The sequence below is a fragment of the Mesoplodon bidens genome (genome assembly GCF_964165515.1).
Source record: "Mesoplodon bidens genome assembly, chromosome: 10".
Taxonomy (NCBI): Eukaryota; Metazoa; Chordata; class Mammalia; order Artiodactyla; family Ziphiidae; genus Mesoplodon; species Mesoplodon bidens.
This window is the reverse complement of record NC_138172.1, coordinates 24371935-24397030: the sequence shown is the minus strand read 5'-3', so window position 1 is coordinate 24397030 and position 25096 is coordinate 24371935. Positions and strand designations below refer to the sequence as shown.

At 42.0% G+C, this 25096-nt stretch overlaps 1 protein-coding gene across 13 annotated transcripts in view; it reads right to left on the bottom strand.

Annotated features, from left to right (window-relative positions):
* MAGI1 (membrane associated guanylate kinase, WW and PDZ domain containing 1) overlaps positions 1-25096 on the bottom strand; it is a 626907-nt gene that overhangs the window by 539923 nt on the left and 61888 nt on the right. The window lies entirely within an intron of this gene.

Below are 25096 nucleotides of genomic sequence, written 5' to 3'. Positions count from 1 at the left end.
GGGTATTGTTTATGCTGCTGTGGTTTGTTACCTACTTTCATAATTGAAGGAAATGCTCAAGTTCAGTTCAGGGTGAGGGAAAATGTAGAGGTAATTGTTACCCGGCCCAAATGTATGAATCCCCTGATTTCTACCCACAGACCCCCTTGGGGATCCACAGACTCTAGGTTAAGAGGGCTGTTTTGATACCTGGTGAATTCCTGAATCTGTTTGTCAAAGATGACCCCTATCTTTAGGATGTCATTTTACCTTGGCTCATTCCTGTTCATTTGGAGTTTATGACTCACAATTCCTGTTTTTGACCACAACCAAACCAATATTATAAGGAAACGCTTGCACTTGTTTTTTTCCGATACTTTTGCTCGCCAAAGGGAACAGGAAGAGCAGTAAGGAATGTAAATTTTTTTTTTAATTTTACTGATGTAAAGTTGATTTACAATGTTGTGTTAATTTCTGCTGTAGAGAAAAGTGACCAGTTATACATATATACCCTTTTTTATATTCTTTTCTATTATGGTTTATCACAGAGTGCTGAATATAGTTCCCTGTGCTATACAGTAAGACCTTGTTTAGGAATATATATTTAAAAGGAAAAAAAAATCTTAACTACATAGTACCAAAAAAACTATTCTTTTGATCTAATGATTAATTTCTGTGTGTCACAATATTCAGCAACCAGAAAGACCACATGAATTTCAGTGGCACTTAATACAATTGCACAAATATCTCCAAGTTTATTTTCATTTACAAACACTCTACAATACTTATTGTGTGTGAGGTACTGTCCTACGGACTCCAAGTATTAACTCCTTAATCCTTAACACAATCCTACGACTTGGGTACTATTAGTATTATCCCCATATGACAAATGAGAAAATTGAGGCTCAGAGAGAGGTTAAGTAACTTTCCCAAGGTCACACAGCTGGACTTCCAACAGAGACCAGCTGCCTACTGTATTTTCAAGGTGAGGAAAATACCAAACAATGGAACCTTAAGACTACTCATTACAACAAGTAAGCTAAGGGTTTTGTTTTGTTTCATTTTGTTCTACCACCTTCATTCCCTGCTTCTAAATCACTCGCTGAAAAAGCAAAACTAGATGAGGTAAGAAAGGCCACCTTTATACCTTCTGGCCAATTCACAAACAGGTTTCAAAATTAAACCAAATGCCTTTCTTTGTCTGTGATGAAAAATAAGCTCCTCTGTATCTTAGGGCAGAGAATGCTGGGCCTGGCATTTCTTCCACTCTTATCTAAAATACGTTCCAGGAGAATTGAGGCCACTGATAAGCCAAGTTTGCACTTCACCACACCAGCTTAAGAGAAATTGCACACATACTCGCAGGACTGAACCAGCAGGAGAATGACACAGAAACCTGAGTTCCTAGGGGTCCAGTCACTGTTGACACTGTTGCCAGGGCCGAGTAAACCCCGCTTGTGTCAGGTGCTCAGCCATGAGTTTTGATCACAGAAACCAGACCTACAGGTGTATCCAGGGAGGCAGGTGTACAAGGGCTGCATTCTTCCCTCCTGTGAACAAACGCAAGATTGTCTGGGGCTGTGCTGGGCTCCCAAGGCCAGATAAACCCCCCCTCACACAGTAATCTCAACACAGAAACATTTTAGCAGGCTGCCACTCTGTAGTACCGGAAGTAAAAAGGCTTTGAACGCCAAGCACTGAAAGAAAGAGGCAGATAATGTTACAATAACATTTCTCTAGAAAGACAATGCTCCTTAGGTAAAATGTAACTCCAGCAAGATTCTTCAGGGCGGATACAATCAATTAATATTTGTGGCTCTAAAAACCAACTGCTACCTTTTAAAAGATCTCTTGCACTCATTTAAAAGCTTCTTCTTGACTGTGTGAACTGCCATCCCCTTGCTGAAATGATAGAGTCCCAGTGGTAACTATAATATGAAATAAAATGACTTCATTTCCTCCAGAGAAATATTTTTACCTTGACTCCCACACTCTGGCACTCAAATACACGCACTCCAATAGCAGGGGGCAAAAAGTCAGGCCTCATAGGCCTGGCTCATTCTCAGATTAACAACCTTGGGGGAATAATCCTATAGGAAAATATTTTCAAGATTTGGGGTAATAACATTTTGGGGCCAGATGAAATTTGTTAGAGTTTGCACTTTTGTTTCTAAAAACCTCTGAAGTCATTTGTTTCCCACAGTTTTTCTCAGAAGCTACTTTGTGGGAAAGAAAGCCAGTTCCTAGGCAGCAAGCCAGCTAGAACTGGGTTGCTCTGAAAGCCAGCCAGCCCCCGCCAAGGCTGGGCTAAATGGCCAGCTCTTGCCAAGGTGGTTAATTTCTGACCCAGGTGGAGCTATAGGGACTGACCTGGAAAAAGGTTTGTGACAGCCTGTCAGGGAACAAGCGAGATACACAGAGAGTGGACCAGGCTTCTTGCTTCAAATTACATGGGAGGGGTTACACCAACCTGTGAAATGCTTATCTCTAGATAAGAGTGAAAGATGGAAGGACAGTGGGAACAAGGCAATATTGTGACGAAGGACATAGATTCTGGAACCAGGCTGCCTCCCATGCAAATCCCAGCTCTGCTTCTTCTGACCTGAGTAATGCTGAGTCACGTTAGTTAAACACTCTCTGCCTCAGTTTCCTCCTCTGTAAATGAGAGCCCACAACCCACAGGGCTGTTGTGAGGATTAATGAATGGATATATACCAAGTACTTTAGGCGAGTGCAATTCTCACGAGTTACTTCAAATCAGCAGGGTTAGCATCTCTTGTCTGGCTTTTCTTTCTTTCTTTTCTTTCTTTCTTTCCTTCCTTCCTTCTTTCCTTTCCTTTCCTTCTTTCTTTTTTTCTTTTTTGGCCAAGCCACACGGCTTGTAGGATCTTAGTTCCCCAACCAGGGATTGAACCCCTGCCCCCTGCAGTGGAAGTCTTAACCACTGGACCTCTAGGGAAGTCCCTGGCTTTTCTTTTCTGACTTATTTTCTTTTAAAAAAGAAAGAGATGGGGGAAGTTTAAAAGAAAAAAAAAAAGCACATTAGGGTATATTATACTTTTTTTACTAAGAAAAATAATCTTAATTAATGACAAATGAAATTCCACCAAGTCAAACTCTCGGAGGCTACAAAATGAGGGGTTACTCCTCTCCAGCCCTCCTGGCCAGGCTTGCACCTCAATTCTAGCTGATCTTCCCCAGCCAGGCAAATAGAGCAGAGGAAGGCCGCGCTCACAGGGAAGAGACCCAATAAACCACAGCTCAACTGTCTTGAAAAAATCTCTCCTAAGGCTCAAGGGAGGTAGCACGATAAATCCAGGCGATCAGGGAAGGGAACGCAAACAACCCATATAACTCTCCTCTGCTTTTTCCTCCTTGAGATGTCTCCCAATCTCCCTCAAAAGAAATATTTACCTTGAGGCTTCTGTTTTTCTTTACATCACTTTTTCATTTATGGAAATGCTACAGCTGGTTGTCCTTTGAGTATCAGCATGATAATAACTGATCTTTCAAAAATGCCACCCTCGGTCACCATGTGATGGCAGGAAAGGGAAAAACAACCACACGGGGCTGCCCGTCACAATATTTACCAGGGCTAGAGTGTTTTGTTTGTTTTCGGTAGAGGATGCAGACAGTTGACAAAGGAAAAACAAAACTCCTCTGTGTCAAAACACAAGCTGAAGATGATTTCCTTCTCCGCTGCCCTTGTGTCAACCACACACAAATCCAGAGCTGCCCTGGGCTCAAGGAGTGTTTATGGTCCTGCAGAGCCATAAACACGCCATCCTTCAAAACAACACACAGAGCCACCCAACATCAAACAAACGAGGTCATTCCAGAAAGGATATACAGGGTTTTGACGTCTAACGCACTGGGTGAAATAACTTTGTTTCCCCTAAAAATAGATAAACTAAAACAAATATAGGAGTATTCCAAAGCAGTGTAGCCACCCACTTCTTCCTGTGACTCACAACGATCGCATAGCTTCTTTTTTACAATGACCGTGGGCCAGGAACGACATGCTCATTGGTGGATTGACTCACACTCTTCATACCAAAGCTGTGATGAATTTGAAATGATTCCCATTTTGTAGATGAGAAGACTGAGGCTCACAGAGGTTAAGTCACGGTGTAGGTTTACATAGTTTGCCTCTAGCTTTTGGACCCTGGTCTGTTAGACTGTGGAGGCTGAACTTAAAAAGACTGGCCCACGTCCTTCAACCAGGGTTTAAGTGAAATTCATTCAAGGTTTCTGGGTTCCAAACCTCAGCCACATTTCTTTTCAACAAAACCCCAGATTCCATAATGATCAATTTTAAAAATTTAAAGTAGGCATACTTTTCAATGTCTAAAATGAAAAGATTGGCAACACCAAGCTGGTGAGAATGTTAAACAACAGAAACTCATATACTGCTGGTGGGAATGTTAACTGGGACCACCACCGTGGAATACTATTTGGAATTATCTACTGGAATTAGATAAATGCATAGTCTGTGCCCCAATCCTGCAATTCCACTCCAGGGTTCACCCCAGAGAAATGCAAGTACATCTCATGTGCACCAAAAGACATAGTCATAATGACAGTAATATTATTCATAATAGTCCCCAACTGCAAGCAACACAAATGTCATCAAAAGTAGAGCATCGGGATTCCCTGGTGGCGCAGTGGTAGAGAGTCCGCCTGCCGACGCAGGGGACACGGGTTCGTGCCCCGGTCCGGGAAGATCCCACATGTCGCGGAGCGGCTGGGCCCGTGAGCCATGGCCGCTGAGCCTGCGTGTCCGGAGCCTGTGCTCGGCAACGGGAGAGGCCACAACAGTGAGAGGCCCGCGTACCGCAAAAAAAAAAAAAAAAAAAAGTAGAGCACCCAAGGGACTTCCCTGCTGGTCCAGTGGTTAAGAATCCGCCTTCCAATGCAGGGGACTCGGGTTCAATCCCTGGTCCTGGAACTAAGATCCCACATGCCGCGGGGCAATTAAGCTTGCACGGTGCAACTACTGACCCCATGCACCACAACGAGAAAGAAGACTGCACACCTCAACGAAGAGCCCACGTACCGCAACTAAGACCTGATGCAGCCAAATAAATAAATAAATATTTTTTTTTTAAGTACAGCACCCGAGTAAACATTGCCATCTCCACACTATAATACCATACAAAAATAAAAATGAACAAACTCTAGCTATCCACAACACAGACAAACCGACTGTATTCAGTAAAGACCTGCTTCTTGTGGCACCAAAGAGGCACACATGTAATCCATCTCAAGAAGAGGCAGACACACACAGTGCCTGGGGTTTGAAAGGATAACTCGCTTATTGCAATGATGAAGTCATTTAGTATTCGGACACAAAAGTACCCTAAGCCAGGATGAAAACTGTGCATTCTCTGCAGCGGCTCCTAAGAGAAGCAAGGTCCAGTCTGCTTTTAAGTGTCCTATTCAACATGGCAGACTTACTTCCGACAGCCCTAGAGAAGACAACAGGGCTCTACATAATATAATATGGCCCATATATCTGAGGTCAAAAAATGTAAAATGTCCATGGTCCTAGTGAGGAAAACTACTCACTTTGTCCCTTGGCCACTGCTTCTCACCCCTGCCAAAGCACAAATAAGGTTTCAAACTCTCCAGAAGCCCCTGAGGGCATGGTAGCTCCAAAAGATACAGACCCTAGGACTCTAAACTGGCTTGTTTGTCTGGCCCCTTCATTTGGTTAACTCCCTGAAATAGCTCAGACCCACCTCAAGCTCACTGCTTCCAAGCTCTCCCTAACCTCCCCTTCCCTGTGTTAGTCCCTTCACCTTCTAGACCCTTAGAACGTTCGTTGTTCCTTTCCAATCAGTCCCTCACTCACATTGTCGTTATATCCTTATCTATACAATCATTTGATTCACAGCAAAGAACATCACTTTTCTGCCCATCTTTGATTCCCTAAGGCAAAATATCTGTGCATAGTGGGTGCCTGATAAAGTCTTAATGAACAAATGAAAAAAAAATCTCTCTTAATACCAACAATAACAACAAAGGCAAATATCTTCCTGTTCTATTCAAACCAACAACTGCAGCCTGGTAAGTTTCAGGAGTGATCTAAAAGTCAGAAGGGTTTTTAGATAAAGTTCATGTTCCTTTCTGCCGAGATTCCCCATGTGGAAAAGCTCCCAGAAAGGCTTGCCGAGATAAGGAGAAAGTGATGTCTAGACGATTCTGCTTTAGCCTTCTGCTGGGAAAACCTCCAGCTATTTCACTGAACCTCGTATAACCAAGTCATAGTTCACATTTCACAGATTCCTCCCGAGGGTTTTAACATCTTTGGAGAATAGAGCTGGGGGATGGGTGGGCAGACATCTGTCTTTAGAGTGGTTTCTAACAAACCGATAAGTACAAACAATTCTAAGAAGGCTACCATGTCACTGGTCCCTGTGGTTGCCAAACAAAAAAGGAGGTCTGTCCTATGGAGTGACTCCAAAAGAATGAAAAACTGCTAAATCATGACTTAATCACAATATTTTATGCTGAAATCACAGAGGAGAAAATCACAGAGGAGAAAAATCTCCCAGGTTTCAAGCTGGAATTGTGGATCTTATTGTCCATACAAATATACACAAGATTGCCCTGGAACAGAACTATGCAGGAAGTGTGTTCTTGGTACCCTTCACCCATTTCAATTGTCCCACTTCTCCCCTAAAATTTCCCCACCTTAGTTAGCATATAATTTCCCTATCCTTCCTCCTATGTGGCCACAAGGAAAAAAATTCTGAGAAATGTGTTTCTAGTTACATGCATTCCTTCCTTGTCTATTAATAACCCTTAACTCTTACTGACTTTCTGTACCTTGTCTCTAAGCTATAAGCTCTTGGTGGGCAGGGACTCATCTGTCTTTTCCATGTTCTAGGCAGCACATGGCAGGCATGCAAATGCTGATAGGCTAGATGGATGAATGAGGTTCCTTTTCTGCTGTGAAATAACATGAAGTGCCAGAATAACCTTTGGAACTTCCAGCACACCAAGCTTCTAGGGACAAAGAGGGATAAGATTATTGCTGTTTGCCATCTGGTATACCCCTGCCTCATGCTATTTCCATGTGCTGAGATATGTCAGAAGGAGGACAGACAGGAAACTACTCTAAATCAAGTCAAAAACCTATTCAAGGGCTTCCCTGGTGGCGCAGTGGTTGAGAGTCCACCTGCCGATGCAGGGGACACGGGTTCGTGCCCCGGTCCAGGAAGATCCCACATGCCACGGAGCGGCTGGGCCCGTGAGCCATGGCCACTGAGCCTGCGCGTCCGGAGCCTGTGCTCTGCAATGGGAGAGGCCACGACAGTGAGAGGCTCCCGTACCACCAAAAAAAAAAAAAAAGTATTCAACACAAATCTATAGAAACAAAAGTCACCCTGAGCTTGGTGAGCTTACCCAGCATCCACTTCTCCTTACCTCTTTGAATTCATTCAGTAACTCGGCCCGTTCCTTCCTGGGTGGTAGCTGCTATCATCATTTTCAGCTCAAATTCCTTAAGCAACACTGAACATGTGTAAATGAACTGCACACTGTCAGCACTGAATAAAACTAGGGTCTTGAAGATTCCTTATGTAAATTAAGAAAAAATATAAAACCAAAAAAATCCATTGAAAAATAACGTGCATACTGCATGGCTGGCTGGCTTTAACAGTAGAAATACCTTTGTATACGTGCTATGCTGGGTATCTTGGGAAACAATATTAAACTGGAGCCCTTTGGGAGATACCAATGAGATAAGGAAGGTCTGGTACCTAGATCGTGCCTCAAAAGGCACTTTATCAAGAACAGGTATCCTGGTTTTCAATACAGTCAGGAGCTGAACAGATTATACAGACCTACATCCGTTCGTGTCATTTAACATGTTTCAAAAAACAAGCTTTCCAATAAAGACGGACTCCATTCTTCTTCCCCCTGACCTTACTGTCAGACTTGCCTTAATGAAGTTTCTGCCTGATGAAGGTCATGAATGTTCCATTGTTCTGAGAAGAAGGAAGCTCACAACAAGATGCTTGGTTTGAGCTAAGCGCTTGGGAGCCACCTGAGCAAATCAGCTAAGCTCTATGGAAAAGGTTATTTCTCCAGTTGGGACAGTTTCCATGATTGGACTTGGCATAATATTCAACAACAGGATCTTTTTCTTCTACTATCTTTCTCATAATCAGTAGTATCAGCATAAGAAGGAATCATATTTGGCTTGTTTTTTCTCATAGACACTACTCAACTACATTATTCAAGCGTATTCAAGTTTTTCCAGGAGTTATACACACGTGCATGCGTGCACACACACAAAACAAATGTACTTTCCAACTCAGTTGTTTGAGAAGATGGGCTTTGTTACATCAAAATAGTGATTAAAAAGTCATGACACAATGGTCAAAGAGAAATTAAGTTTCCTCTCATAAGCAGGCAAAACAAGGAAAAAGAACGTTAAAAGAACATCCTTTTTTTTCAGATACTGTGTATAAAATAATGAAGTCATTTGTTCCAAGAGTTCTATTATTGAATAATGACACTCCAATGTAGAATGTGTAGCTCATAACTTCTCCATAATAGATATTTTCTAATTTTTAGAAGAGCCCTATACCCGTTTACAGACACTAATTTATTTAAATTTCAAAATAATCTTAAATGATAAGGAAAAAAATTCTGTGAGGGCAGAGAGCTTTGCCTGCTTTTTCACTCATTTACGTTAAGATCTGGCACAGTGCCAGGCACACAGAAAGTATATAATAAAGTCTGTTAACTGAAGGTCATATGTTAGACAAATGCAGCTCATAACTCTAAAGCAACTTGTCTGAGACCACAAGACTCTTAAGTGGCTAAACCAGGCTCCCAAGGAAAGGTGGGGGCATTTCTGAGTCCTGACAGGACTGTGAGTCTGGTCCTTCTAACACCACTTTGAAGATCACAACACTTCTCTGCAAGTGATGAGACACCATTGTGCAGACTGAGAAACAACACAGTTTTAACCCAGTAACCCAGTAACTGCCCTGCCCACGGCTTTCACTGTCCTTGCACTGTCTCTTTCACAGTGTACCCCGGCCCCCAAGAATTACCTTAAAGTCACAGCTCCATGGGGAACTAAAGACCACCAGGGGGGGCTTCCCTGGTGGCGCAGTGGTTGAGAGTCTGCCTGCCGATGCAGGGGACATGTGTTCGTGCCCCAGTCTGGGAAGATCCCACATGCCGCGGAGCGGCTGGGCCCGTGAGCCATGGCTTCTGGGCCTGCGCGTCCGGAGCCTGTGCCCCGCAACGGGAGAGGCCAGAAGAGTGAGAGGCCCGCGTACCACAAAAAAAATAAAAAAATAAAAAAATAAAAAAAAGACCACCAGGACTCAGAAGCCAAACCATAGGCCTGTGGATACCATGGCCCCTGTTGGAGGAAGTCACTTCCGTACTGATATCAAAATCAGTCCCAAGGAGAAGGGAACAGGAAAGGGTAGAGGTGGCTCATCTGAAATCACCCTGACATTCCAAATGGGCCCCATATGCCTGTCAGCAAGTGACTCAAACGGACAGAAGAACTCTTCACAGAGCAAGGGCATGAGTCACTGCCTCCCCTTTTACCAAGAAATGCAAAGAAAAGGAGTTTCCCTTTATAAACCTAAAAATCTCCCTATCTCTCCCAATCAATCTGTCAATCAATCGATCATTCAATCAATCTCTTTTTCTCTCCTTCATTTGCTCCCATTCTCAAGGGTTCATGAAATGGAACAAGCTCTTACCAGTGAGCATCTGCTTCTCCTTCCGAGGTTAGATCTTACCCTTATCTTCCCTCCTTTCCAAACCTCAGGTGATTTAGCACTAACCCAGCTCAGACAGATTTTGTGAGCAGCTGCATACCTTTACCTTCCTAAACAGAATCGCTAAGAATCATGCCAATCCTCAGGCTTATCCTCGATTCACTTTCAGGGCACTCTCTGAGGATGCCCCTTTTTGATGGTCCTCTGCTTTATGAAGTCACCCCAAGACTAACAGACATACAGTACCCATTTCCTGGTGTACAGACACATAAGAAATGCAAAGAGTTTCAAGGAGAAGTTAAAAAATCAGCATCCAACTCACCTACTCCAGGTGCCAATGATACCAAGGGCTGTCTCATGAAAATATGCATGCTTGCCCAACGCCCCAAGGCATAATTATAATTAGTCTTACTCTGAAACCTTTCAGAGGCCCAAACCTACTGCATATACTTTCTTAGCCAAGAAACAGATGTAGGGTATAAAGGATTTCTACTGAGTATCTTCAAAACAGATGCAACTTTCTGATAAATATCCCCTCTGCCCAGAGCATCTACTGTCAAAGGAGACAAGACAGACAACCCTGAGGATCAGTTAGTGTTTTTTTAAAAATGCCATCATTGGGCTTCCCTGGTGGCACAGTGGTTAAGAATCCGCCTGCCAATGCAAGGGACACGGGTTTGAGCCCTGGTCCAGGACGATCCCACATGCCACGGAGCAACTAAGCCCGTATGCCACAACTAATGAGCCTGCACTCTAGAGCCCGCGAGCCACAACTACTGAGCCCGCGTGCCACAACTACTGAAGCCACACGCCTAGAGCCTGTGCTCCACAACAGGACAAGACACCACAATGAGAAGTGCGCACACCACAACGCAGAGTAGCCCCCACTCGCCACAACTAGAGAAAGCCCGCCCACAGCAATGAAGACCCAATACAGCCAAAATTAAATTAATTGATTAATTTTTTTACATGCCATCATTTGCATACCCATTCTCACAACTTTTGCCACAACTGAGTACCATTTTACTATCCCATCTTAGCTTTAAAAAGAAAAAAGCTTCTTTTTATGTAATTAAATGTATTTTAAGTGGAAAGCAAACATATAGAATCAGTTGCCATAAAAATAAATAACCCCAAAAGCAAATACAAACAAGGCAAAATGATAGCATTAAAAACCATGGCCTCGGGGCTTCCCTGGTGGTGCAGTGGTTGAGAGTCCGCCTGCCGATGCAGGGGACACGGGTTCGTGCCCCGGTCTGGGAGGATCCCACATGCCGTGGAGCGGTTGGGTCCGTGAGCCATGGCCGCTGAGCCTGCGCATCCGGAGCCTGTGCTCCGCAACGGGAGAGGCCACAACAGTGAGAGGCCTGCGTACCGCAAAAAAAAACCAAAACCATGGCCTCTCAATTAGAAAGGGAGATTAGCAAATGTTAAAGGGTATTAAAGACATATTAGCACCTAGGATTAAGGGGAAAGGGGGAAAGGATTGAATCTGAATGGAGGCAGGAACTCCAGTAAGAAGACCAAAGCCGAGGCTTTATTTCAATCTCCTCTTTACTGCCTAAGGTATGCGCATAACACAGCTTACTGCAGACTTCCTTTCCAAGACAGAGATGTTATCAAGGCCACAACTTTCACCCTCAAGTGACCAACTAGGGCAAAGCTTCTCCTCCAAACATCCAGGTCTGTTAGAAAGTCAACAGTCACATTTATTTCTATCTGCTGCCTTTCTTTCCACAAAAGATTTTGGACAGCAAATTGGCATCATGTCTAGCATGTGAGAAGTTAAACAGTTGACAAATGATGGCATGCCAAAACACCCCAAGGTAATTCCTACCCAGCGAGGTCAGCCAGCACACCAGACAGCAGGAGGACCCAGAACTGGAAATGAATGCTAATGGAAAGGAAAGAATTTTAACAAGACACACAAAAAAATAGCAAGTTCTTTCTTTTACAAGACTGACCTTCAACAGCTCAAGATCACACCAAAGTGGTAAAACCTTGGGTGCCTGTACCTGTTTCCCCAGAGTTCAGAGGAAGGTTTTTTCCCCAACCATAGACATCTCTGCCACCTTATATAATCCAGCAATTTCTCCATCTCATGATTTTAAAAGAAACGGCAAAGCCTAGAGATTATGACCATTGGAGTAGGATAGATTTGTGATTAAATCCCATTCCTGCCATTTACTGGCCTCAGCTTGCTCATCCACAAATGAGATAATCTGTTTAAGATTATTTTGAGGATCAAATGAGGCAATGTACATACAATGTCTGGCCCAGTACCAGACACACAGTTGTTCCTCCCTAAAATCCAGGAAATCTATTAGTTTTTTTTTTTTAATCCAGGAAATTAAAATTAATTTAGCACTTTATGGCATGTATTAAATGACTAATACATTCTATCTTCTGTTCCAAATGCTGGACATGTACTGATTCAGTTAATCTCACAAACCCCCTGAAGTAGACACTATTATTATTTCCATTTTGCAGATGAGAACAGAGGCAACAAAGAGGTTTAGTGACCTGCCCAAGATCACAGGGTTCAAAAAGCAGAGCCAGGATTCAAACTCAGGCGCCACAGCTCACCCTCCAAACCACCCTTGTGCCATGATGCCTCTGAAATGCCAGAGATATCACTAAAAGAGCCCCAAATGATGAATGGGGAGATAGCTATGCAATAAAACAAGTATAGTAAAATGTTTATGGCAGAATCTATTAGCAGACATATGAGTGTTCGCTATAAAATTCTTACTACTTTGCTGTATGTTTAAAACTTTTCACAATAAAATATTGGAAGGAGAGCAAGGGAAAGCCCAGTATGCTGTTTCCTGCTCAAAAATGGAAGAACACTGAAAAGAGGATTTGCCAATAATGTCATGGTGAAAGGAATTTTTTTTTTAAGTGTCCCTGTTCAATTCCATAGGCCAAAGAATCAAGTTACAGGTAACCCCAACTGGGGTGGAAGGCTCAGAAAGACAGAGGAGCTGGGGGGATGGAAACCTTGGTCCTCTGCCAGCTTAGCTGGAGAAACCATCTCCCCACTGAAAGCGTTAATGGAGATGCCAGGCCAAAGCAGTCATCTGGAAATCATTTCTTGACACTGTACATGCAAACATACACGGTTTCTTCTGAAATGGCAAAGAATGCAGTGGTCCAACCATGCCTATCTTTAAGTATTGGCAAGCAACCAAGACAAGTGAACAGATTTTGACTTTTTGGGTGCTAGAGATGAGTACCAGCTCTTAAAAGCCTCCCAAGAGAACGAACAGCAGAAAGAGTGAGGAAAGGGATTTCACCCAGATGAGGCTGAGTGGGCAAATAAAGGGGAAGGGGGTCGGGTGTCCAGCAGCACTGCCTACCCCAGCGAGGGAGGAAATTTGAGCAGTGCTCACAAAAGGGGACAGGTTTGTGTCTTTCAAGAAAGCTCCTGTGATGTGTGTTCTATATACTTCAATGAGATAAACCCTTCAATTGAAGGACTCCCAACTTCTAGACTGTGTCCGGGGACAGGAAGGGGGTTTGGAGAGAGAAATGGGGCAGAAAAGATTGTAAGGAAATAGGAGAGTGAAATTTTAGGCATGTCCATAAACAGTAGGTCACGGTACATCTTAAAAATGGGGCAACTTTTTTTTTTGCGGTACGCGGGCCTCTCACCGTTGTGGCCTCTCCCGTTGCGGAGCACAGGCTCCGGCCGCGCAGGCTCAGTGGCCAAGGCTCACGGGCCCAGCCGCTCCGCGGCATGTGGGATCCTCCCGGACCGGGGCACGAACCCGCATCCCCTGCATCGGCAGGCGGACTCCCAGCCACTGCGCCACCAGGGAAGCCCTGGTGCATCTTTTTAAAAGGGGATTTGGGCAATATGTCATAGAAACATAAAATGTACCTACCTTTTGAACCAGAAAGTCCACTACTGGCATTTTATTTTATAAATATAATTGTATATGCATAAAGATCAAGATACAAAAATATATTACTCATTGCAGCATTATTTGTAAAAACAAAAGGTTGGAAAGGACTGTAATGTGCATCAGCAGGGGACTGGTTCAGTGGATTATGTATGGAACACTGACACAAAGGCGAACTCCAAGTCATTGAAAAGAATGAAGCCAATCTCAGCACTGATGGAAAAATAGCTCCAAGGAAGAGTTGTAAATATTAACTGAAAAAAATAAGGAACAGAGCCTGATACATACAAACCATCCAAAAATACACTGAGTGTGTGTTTGTGTGTGTGTAGCACACATACATATATACATACTCTCATTTCTATGTATATTTTTTCTATTTATTCTTATTAACGGAGGGAAGAGGAGAAAGAATATCCTTATATATTATAAACAATTTCTAGAACAAGAAACCATCAAGGGTAGTTAGACCTGGGAGAAAACTGGAAAAGACAGAGGTCAGAGACATTTCACTCCATATACCTTTTTGTACTGTTTGAATTTTTTACTCTACATCTGCATTCCTCGTTCACTTTAAATAAAAGTAAATACATATGCAGATATTCTAAATCAGACCATTAAAAGGCTCTTTTATATAAGCTCACAATATATTTACTGTTTTTGTTTGTGAATTTGTCTTTTTTTTTTTTTGGTTTGAAACCTTGTGACTTTGGTTTTGTGTAATCTTTTTTTTTTAATTGAAGTTGGGTTGATTTATAATGTTGTATTAATTTCTGCTGTACAGCAAAGGGATAAATGGAAAAGAATACAAAAAAGAACGTTTGTATATGTACAATTAACTGCTCTTGATTAAAATCTCCAGCACAAAAATGTGTCCCTCCCGTGGACATTCTGTCAAGGATTTCTTCAGTGACAAAATCAAAGTCTTGGGCTGTTGATTTTGGGAAGTCGTGTTCATTCGTACCATTTCCAAGTGATTAAAACTCAAGTCTTCCTTAAAAAAATCATAGGTCCCCCTTTAAGTACATACAGATCTTTCAGTCCATACAAGTGATAGTCCATTTGGAATGTAGTTAAAACGTCTCCATGAGCTTACTGCGCTGAATGCCTACTCTGTGTAGACATTTCATAGGATGGCCTTAAATGTAATACCCAATTTACACAGGGTGGAACAAAAACAAGGAAGGAGCATGTAGCAAAAGGCTAAGAACTCAACTCAAAATAATCACGTGAAAGAGGAAAGTTTTCTAATACTGAGGTCCTTCACAGAACCCCAATGAGGGACAGAGGCTGGTCTCAGGAACGAGGAAACTGGAGGCTGGACCCCCCAGTCAGGAGTCCCCAACTCTGTGGCTACATTCTCTCTCACTGACACCAGCTTCTTCTACATGCCGGGAAACATGGCTCTCAGATCCTGGTTCTTATCTGTAAACAATTCACCAGGAGCAGGAACACATCTTTACTTTGGAATTATTAGCATTTGGGGCCACCGTTTTGTGGTGCCGGGACTGCCCTGCTCATTGTAGGAGGTTTATCAGCATCCCTGGCCTCCACCCTCTAGATGAGATGCCAATAGCACCTCCCTCTCCCTGCAGCTGTGACAATCAAAACTGTTTCCAGACACTGCCAAATGCCTGCTGGGGCTGACCTAGAGAAATCTGAATTCCTTGTTCAGTTTACCTTCCAAAGTGCTGAGGAAGGGCTCTGATTGGCTCGCTTGTTGCTCAGACCTGGACAAATAAATTATGGCCACCTGGCACTCACAAGGTGACCTTGACAGGCTTGTGATTTAAGAATAAAGTTTTCAGAAGGAGAGAGTTGTTGCTCCACAACTGCTATATGGCTTCCCCTAAACCCCCTAAGTCGGTTCTGTCCAGTAGAACTTTCTGCCATGATAGCCATGTTTTATATCTGCACCATTCAATACAGTAGTCACTAGCCACATGTGGCTATTAATCATTTGAAATGCAGCTACTGCAAATGAAGAAGTACATTATAAAATTTTGTTTCAAGAATTCCCTGGTGGTCCATTGGTTAGGACTCTGCACTCTCATTACCGAGGGCCTGGGTTTGATCGCTGGTCAGGGAACTAAGATCCCACAAGCCACAAGGCACGTCCAATAAATAAATAAATAAATAAATTTTGTTTCGCTCTGATTTATACTTAAGTAGCCACATGTCACCATTGGCTACCAAATAGGAAAGCACAACTCTATGTATTGAGAAATTTCAGGGTCCTTTAGGAAAGCTGCTGGCACATACTAGGTGCTTAATAAGTATTTGTTGAATTAATGAATAAATGAATGGACAAGATTGAACACAGGGTCTGGAGTGAAAAGAATTATTAGGCAAAGTCAGATGACTCCAGCCATAGAGAAAATGGAAAATCAGTAACAAAGAATCAGGAAAATGGAAGTAACCCAAGTGTCCACTGAACTATGACTGGATAAACAAAATATGGTATACGTATACTATTCAGCCCTAAAAAGAAAGGAAAATTAGGCACATGCTACAACATGGATTAATCTTGAACACATTATGCTAAGTAAAAGAAGCCAGTCACAAAATAATAAATATTATATGATTCTACTTTTATGAGATTCCTAGAATAGTCAAATTCATAAAGACATAATGTAGAAGGGAAGTTGCCAGGGGCTGGGAGGGAGAAAAAATGTGGTGTTTGTGTTTAATGGGTACAGACTTTCAGCTGGGGAAGATGAAAAGTTCAGGGGATGGATGATGGTAATGGTTGCACAACAGTGTGAATGTACCTAATGCCACAGAAAGAACTATTAGATTTTTGCATATTTTACCACAAAAGAAAGAGAAGGAGGGAGAATGGATGGATGGATGGATGGATGGATGGATGGACGGACGGACGGACCTACAAAGCTTAATACAGTATGGTGGACTGAAGCATGCCTCATGATTCTTCATGCTGCCTCTGTATTAAAATTATACACCTATGCCCTTTGCCATGTAACTTTGTAGTTTTCTCTAATATGGATGGAGTATATTTCCCTTGCACCACTAATGTCGAGTTTGACCATGCAATCTGCTTTGGCCAATGGAATGTTCCCAGGATGACATGACACAAACAGAGGCTTCCAATGTGCTTTGGCAGTCTGGCTTGCCTTCTCACACTCCGGTGATACACCATGAGAAGAAAATGCCACGGTAGCTGCTTGTGAGAGAAGAAAGAAGAAATAAAGAGAACAGACCCAAACTCAACCCCATACTCTGGAGCCAAGACCAGCCAACCCACAGCCTGACATAAAGCCACTTCACCAACCTGTGACTGAGAGAAAGACATGCTGTTGTTGTAGGCTATGGGGTGTGGGAGCAGTTTGTTACATAGCATGTTTATAGCAAGAGCTACCTGATACAATGGGTTTCAATGGTCATGGCTTTGCCACCAAGAGAATCATCATAGAGTTAATGAGTACTTGCCACAAGGGTGCTTAGGAAGAGTTGGATTCCAGAATTATACGTATATCCGTTCTTTTAAATATAATGCCCTGAACTATAAACTTCTATGAATTAATATTTAGTAGGCCTCAGAGTCTTGAAGAAGGTCAGTCCAATGTAGAGTTGTGCTTCATTCCTTAAGGCCCTGTGGCTTATGGTATTAAGTGGTGTTAAACCTGAAGAAAACGAATTCTGGCACCTCTCATAATGCATTATCGTCCCAGAAGACCATCTGATTCAAAAAGGATCCAATTTGAAATGCTCCCTGAAGCAGTTCAAGCCTCATTCAGCATTCTCCTTTAAAAATTTCTTCTTTCAGCAGTCTCTGGCAGTCACTCCAAGCTGGCAGCCAACAGACTCTACAATCTGAGACCCCTCTCCCACGGAGGAAATAAAATTCGCATCCAAGTCAAGCACATGTTTTGATGCAAGTCAAAGAAACCAAACCATGAACAATCAGAGGGCTCACAGGAGCCCTGTCATCATCCACAAAGATCAATGAAGCCAACTTCAAAACACCATCACTTCCACAACACAGATGTCTTCCTGCATCTTGCTGGGAGGAAATTTCCCGGTTTCTTCCTGATGTGCTTCTCTGGGCTTTCAAGAGCTCCACGTCCTACCCCAGCCTCCCTTCACCTCTGCACCAAGTGAGCAAAGGAGGAGGAATGGTTTGGATTATTTTTTCTTCCCAAGGGGCAAATGTCTTAGCCTGCTAGGCCCCAAGCCCACCCTTGGGCACATTCAATAATCATGCTGATGGTCTTCCGTGATGGCGCAGTGGTTAGGAATCCACCTGCCAATGCAGGGGACACGGGTTCGAGCCCTGGTCCAGGAAGATCCCACATGCTGCGGAGCAACTAAGCCTGTGTGCCACAACTACTGAGCCTGCACTCTAGGGCCCGCAAGCCACAACTACTGAGCCCGCGCGCCTAGAGGCCGTGCTCCACAACGAGAAGCCACCGCAGTGAGAAGCCCACACGCCGCAACGAAGAATAGCCCCCGCTCACCACAACTAGAGAAAGCCCGTGCACAGCAACAAAGACCCAACACAGCCAAATAAGAAATTAATTTTTAAAATAAATAAATAATCATGCTGCACTGGGCAAGAAGGAGCAGAAGAAAAATCCAAGGGCGAATGGAAAAAGATTCTATCCAGGGGATGAGAGGAACAGCACCTGGGAAAAGACTGATTTCTAGGGCACAAGAGAGAAGGTATTAAATCAAGGTGTTCTCAAGCACCCCCCTCCATCCGTGCAGCCTTCTAGCTGGTCCCAAATTCTGCCACATCACATAGCAAAGCAGTACCCATTTCTCATTTGGAAAACTAACAGAGACATAAGATAGCAGGTAGGAGAAAAACACACTAGCAGCAGTGAAAAAAGTAGAAAGGAGAAAACCATTAAAAGAGGGATTTGTGAGAGAAAGTCATTGTTTTAAATTGAAAATGTTAACTAATATAAAAAGGAGCATAGCCTATAAATACTTTAGAAAGATGTTCATCAAAAGATGAAATTTTGCTGGCAATTCTATTTTTATTTTTGGGGGGTTTTAGTTTTGGGGGGTTGCTGTCAATTTTAAACATTTCCTGATGCAGTAACATTCCATTGCCCTATGTGTATTGTCATATGCATATGTTTCTTCTTTTATTTAAATTGTAAATGAACTAAAGATGTTTCTTTTAACTTAGTTTCTATTATGTAACCTCCTGGGTAGTCAGCACCATCTGACCTTCACTTGGCTGGAACCATTTCATTCCCTAATTTTTATCTCAAGTTTCTATCCAGCCTATAATCTCGCGTATTCCTGCTAAAATCATGATGGTGCCTCTGAAGCCTGCAAGGATGACAATGAAGAGGGGGAGAAAGGAAAAAAAAAAAAAAAGGCAAGAAAAGTGACCCTATATTCAATTATTAACAGTCAACATTTATTAAGCACATATATGCATTTACTCAGTCCTCAGAACAACATAAAAGTATGCTAATATTATTCTAATTTTACATATGGGAAAATATACTCAAAAATGCTTAGGCATCTTACGGAAGTCATACACCTGGTAGAGTGGTGCTTGGATTAAAGCCAGGGCCAATTAATTCAAGTCCTGATCTCTGAAGGACTTCAGTAGTGCACTGCCCTCCCGGTGGGTGACAGACACAGCTATCTGAAGACAAAAGGTAAGGGGGCTTGTTCTCTTCCAGGAGGCATTAGTTGACTCATCTCAGCCCCCCCTCTTCACAGTGATCAAAATTTAATGAGATAAAGTTTTCCTGAAACCTGTAATCTGGTATGTACTCTCTCTCTTTTTTTTTTCTTCCCAACTTCAGCACCTTTACAAAGGAAGTACCAAAGAGTTCCTCTGGGTTGCACAGGATTTGATAAGAAACCTCCTTTTTTTTTTTTTTTTTTTTTTTTTTTTTTTTGCGGTATGCGGGCCTCTCACTGTTGTGGCCTCTCCCGTTGCGGAGCACAGGCTCCGGACGCGCAGGCTCAGCGGCCATGGCTCACGGGCCCAGCCGCTCCGCGGCATATGGGATCCTCCCAGACCGGGGCACGAACCCGTATCCCCTGCATTGGCAGGCGGACTCTCAACCACTGCGCCACCAGGGAGGCCCAAGAAACCTCCATTTAAAGTACTGACTATTGCAGCCCCCATGATATTCTGATACAAGTTTGGCCAAATCATGCTTTACGGGGTCTGTTTACACATAGCAAACAGGACAACTGAGAGTATCTGGATAAAACTATAAACTCCTGAAACATGTAGCATGGCACTGTGTATCAGTTCGTAAGCATATACATCTATGTATAGCAGGGTAGCTAAGATCTTGAGACCTGGGTTTGAAAGTCACCTCCTTACTTACTTTTTGGACTTTGTGCTAATTAACTGTTCTAAATCTTAGTTTCATTATCCATAAAATAGGGATAATAATTATAATACCTTGTGAGGATTAATAGAAGTTATGTACATAAACTACTTAGCATGGAATCTGGCATAGAGAAAGCACTCCAATCAATATTAGTATTTACTATTATGTATTCATTTGGCTCAAATCAGATTTTCTTCCTGAAATCCCTTAGTAAATTTTCATTTTTGGAACAATTCATATAATCAGGGGAAATTATAAACAATATCAAGAATTCAATGAAAGCATTATATACAACTTATAAATACTGATGCCATACAATATATTTTGTATTAATTTCATCTAAAATTCATTTTTATAATGTAAAACAAATATTATTTAAATTAATGTTTATTGTTATCTGTTTTGAAGTAGGATAAAGAACATAAAAAAGGAAAGACAGAGAAAAACAAGAATTTTCTTTAAATATTTATTCACATTTCAAAGTCTAATTTAACCCTAATAAAGTGAAAACGTAGAATTCAAGTATGGCTTTAATGGGGAAAACTAGATATTTTGCTCCTTGAGAACATGGATGTGGCATTCATTTTAGCTTTTAATCACCGAGCACAGTTCCCAGGACAGAGTAAGTCCTCAAATATTTGTTGAAAGCATGGAGAGTAGGATGGATGGATGAATGGATGGGTAGATGGGTAGATGGTGGGTGGATAAATTAACAATATATTATCAGACTGTATTTGTTATCTATTGCTGTGTAACAAATTACCCCAAACATATTAGCTTCAAACAACAAACCTTTATTATCTCACAGTTTCTGTGGGTCAGGAAACCAGCAATGGCTTAGCTGGGTGTTCTGCGTCAGGATCTCTCACACCCTTGTAGTCAAAGCATTAGTGGAACTGCAGTCATCTGCAGTTTGACTAGGTCTGGAGATACTCTTCCAAGAGCACTCATATGGCTGTTTTCATGTTCCTCACCACATGGGCCTCTCCATAGGGCTGCTCACAACATGGATTTCCCCAGAGTGAGGGATCCAAGAGAGAGGGAAAGAGAAAGAATGCTCAGGAAAGAAAGCAGACTTTTATAAAGACATACCATCACTTCTGCTAGTGGTCACACAGACCAGTCCTGCACAAGGGTGTGAATACCAGGAATCATTGGGGGACATTTGGAGGCTATAAAGTTTGAGATCATCAAATCTTCTAAATCCTGGAGCCAAGCTCAGACACTGACAAATTAACACAGCATCAGAGGCAGATTTATTTTTGCACAGTTTCAAAAGCTTATACAATCATTCACGTTGTGTTGCAAAGATTAAAAAAGGAAATATCTATAAAGAAGAAAAAGTAACTATCTATAGTAAATGTCAACTTTGATTTTCTTCCTGATCCAAAAATGACTGAAATACTCCTGCTGTCTAACCTCTAACTCATGGCAATAGTGGTTTTCACTCTAAAAATTCAGAACTTAACTCAGCAAACACATCAGTGCCAAGAAGGCAAATTGCCAAAATCACATCCCGCTCTTTCTGGAGCACAGGTTAGATCTAAATGAAAAACAGTTTAGACCACAAAATAGGCTGGTGTTTCTAGCCCTTGTATAAACACATTACATTTTATGTAAGGCATAAAATAGAAGGAAACACTTTTCTAGAATGCCTTATTACCCAAGTCTGAATTGGAAGATGGTTTTTACATCACCAAAAGCTTTGCACCAGTTTCCCTCTATTTCTTTGTCTGGAATCAAATGTCACTCAGACTTGAACTAAAATTAAGTCATAACTGACAGATGTTGACCCTTGTTTTTGAGCTCTTTCGTGACTGGATCAAGCCCCCGAGTATCCTTATATGGCACATTCTTCCTCTTTTTAAATGTTTCCAGAGGATGGTGGCAGTGGCCAGCATATATTAATACAAAGTACTTTAAATCTGTTTTTTTTTTTAATCTGGAATTAAGGAGAAACAAATGCCAGGCTGCACTCAGTTGCCGCTGAATGATGGAGAGGGTCCCTCTCCCAAAGGGCAGTCTTTATGGCCGCTTCCCATCCTGGTACCTTCAAAATTGCCCTTTGCAAATGTTTCATCAAAGTTCTACTCCAAGTGCTGAAAAAGCCAGAAGCATTTGGTAACCTCAATTGTGTTTCTTTCTGTGAGTTACCACCCCTTGCTGCCCCTCCCTAGCCAGCCTGTATGTGACACTGGATGATATTATAAAAGCTTTTGAGTCGTAAGATATTCACAAGTAAAGCAAATCATCGTCAACACCTTCAAATGATGGAAATTATTGTACATGATTATTTTTTAAACAAAGTGAGGTGGGAGTGTTAAAATACAGGCCATGCAAAATTTATTTCTAAGACTTTTCTCAGGTTTCTCAGAGAAAGACAAATATCATATGATGTCACTTATATGTGGAATTGAAAAAAAATGATACAAATGAACTTATTTACAAAACAGAAACAGACTCACAGACATAGAAAACAAACTTACGGTAACCAAAGGAGAAAGGGAGTGGGGCTATAAATGGGGAGTTTGGGATTAACAGATACACACCACTATATATAAAATAGATAAACAACAAGATCCTACTGTATAGCACAGGGAACTATATTCAATATCTTGTAATAACGCATAATGGAAAAAATCTGAAAAAGTTATACACATACTATTATATTGTATTGTATTGTATTGTATTGTATTATATGTATAACTGAATCACTTTGCTGTACACCTGAAACACCACATTGTAAATCAATTATACACTTCAATTAAAAAAAAGATATAAAAGTCCTTTCTCACCATTGAGTTTATTGATGGTAAAACATTTTGATCATGTTCTAGAGTTAATTACTCTTGCGTTTGATTCTGTTCGTCTTTTGAGCCAAACTCAGTTACATATAAGAATCAATCAAAACGCACTTACCTTAAAGGACAGGTAAACCAAGAAAAGCATTAGAACTCGTGATACTAAATTAGTAGAAGCTTTATTACCTGCCCTAATTCAAATTACACACTTTCACACTTGCTTTGCTCAAAAGCAACAACAGGCAGAAGGCATCTTCAAAGAACACCTTCATTCTCAGCAGCATCTCTTACAGGTATTTTCAAGCAGAAATCGCCTGAATATTTCAAGTTAATAAGAAAAGGAAACCACTCCAGCAGGCAATCATTCCAATTTTAATTTCAGGAAACCAAAATGTCAATTAAAGCACTTAACCCTGGGCTTTTTTAGTGATGCTCAATGTCTATTTATAAAAGATGGTGGTGTTATGGGGTTTCCTTCCATTTAATTTGTACTTTAAGCAACTCAGTGTTGGAAAGGAGACCAGAGGTCATCATAGAATCTAACCCTGAGGTCTCCTTCCCCACCCGATGGCATGCTTGTAACGTTGTCAACATCACTGCCAGTGTCACTGTCACCTTCAACCTGCGGGCAACTCCACCTGACTTCATCCTGAGAGCACACTTAAGTACAGGTTCCAGGGTAGCTTTTCTAAAACCAGATCACGTCACTGCTCACTACAACACCCACCTTACAATATCCTTACAATAAAATCCAAGTTAACCTCCACGGTTTACAAAGCTCTACGTGAAATGGCCACTACCTCGTGTTTGAGCCATCGTTCATCTGTATAGCACTAGAGTCACACTGGTCTTTTAGCTCTTCCTCAGGCTCACTAAGTTCCTTTCTGTCTCAGGGCCTTTGTTGCTGCTGCTCCCTCTGCCCCCAGATCATCAAGAGGCCAACTCCTCAGGATCCAGGTCCTGTCGCAAATATCAACTTCTCAGAGAAGCCATCCCTGACCAGCCAATCTAATATTGCATCTCCCATTATCTCTTATCATTAGCTGTTATTTTTGTCTACATTTATTCATTAACATGCCTATGACCTGTCATATGCGTACACATTAAAGCCACAAGCTGTATAATAAGAGCAGCTGATAAAAAACTAAGGCTGATGTTGTATATAAAACTCACTAGGTGCCAGGCATAGTTCTATGTACCTTAGTTCTCTCAACAACCTGATAAGGCAGCTAATATGTTTATCCTCATTTCACAAATGGGAACACCAAGCACGTAGAGGTTAAATAACTTGCCCAGGACACACCGCTACTCAGTAGTAAAGCTGGGATTCAAATCCAGAAGCGTGTGGCTCTAGAATCCATACTCTTCACCATCACATCCTGTGCCTTCCCGTCAGAGCAGAGATCTCTGTTCTGCTTACTGCCGGATGCTGGGAAGAAAGGGTTAAATGAAGGGATCTAACTCATCTCCTACCTCAGGTCAATTTCCTTCCCCATCACCCCAAATACTACCAAGCTCCACCAGTGGGCTCAGCTTCTTCACTGCCAGGTGTAATCTGAAATCATATAACATGGGTGACTCAGCTCTACATTTCTTCAATCACAGGGCAACGATTTTAAGGATACAGAAAGCATGTCTTCCTTCATCCAAAGAGACCAAATATCCACTTTACTCACTCACTTCTTTTAATTCCAGAAAAAGGAGTCAAGTTAGAGAGAACAGCCAGCTTTTTGTTTTGTTTTTTGTTTGTTTGTTTGTTTTCTGCCACAGCCAATACACAGAGATCTCAACACCTCTGGAACAATACATAAGAATTGAACATTAAAAGCCCAGTCCAATTTTTTTTTTTTACAGTAATTTATCAAACAAGGCACAACCTCAGCCTACAAGCTCTTGCTACTCCTCCAGCTTCTATGTGGACCATACTATTTCTATCTTCAAGAGATCACATTCCCAAGGCTGGGAAGTAGCCTGCTGCTTAATCAAAATACCATCCAACAAAAACCTTCCTAGCGGTTAAGTTTGGTTTCCTTCAGGAGCAGTTGGCTGAAAGCTCACTGGGACGGTGGTTTCAGCTATTCTTACTCTTCAGGGTTGTGCGATTTTTCCTCAAAGCAACGTAGCCCAGCAACCCCAAAGAACCTTGATGAGCTTCTTAGGGGATGTACTTGTAAAACTCTTAACTGTTTTCACTTCAGGGAATTGAACGGCAGCATCTCTGTTTTACTACAGCCGTAAAATACCCAGAGAACTATGAGCAAAAATTGATGCCTCTTCTGGAATCTTCTTTCTCTCTCCCTGTTCCTCATTTTGTTTGC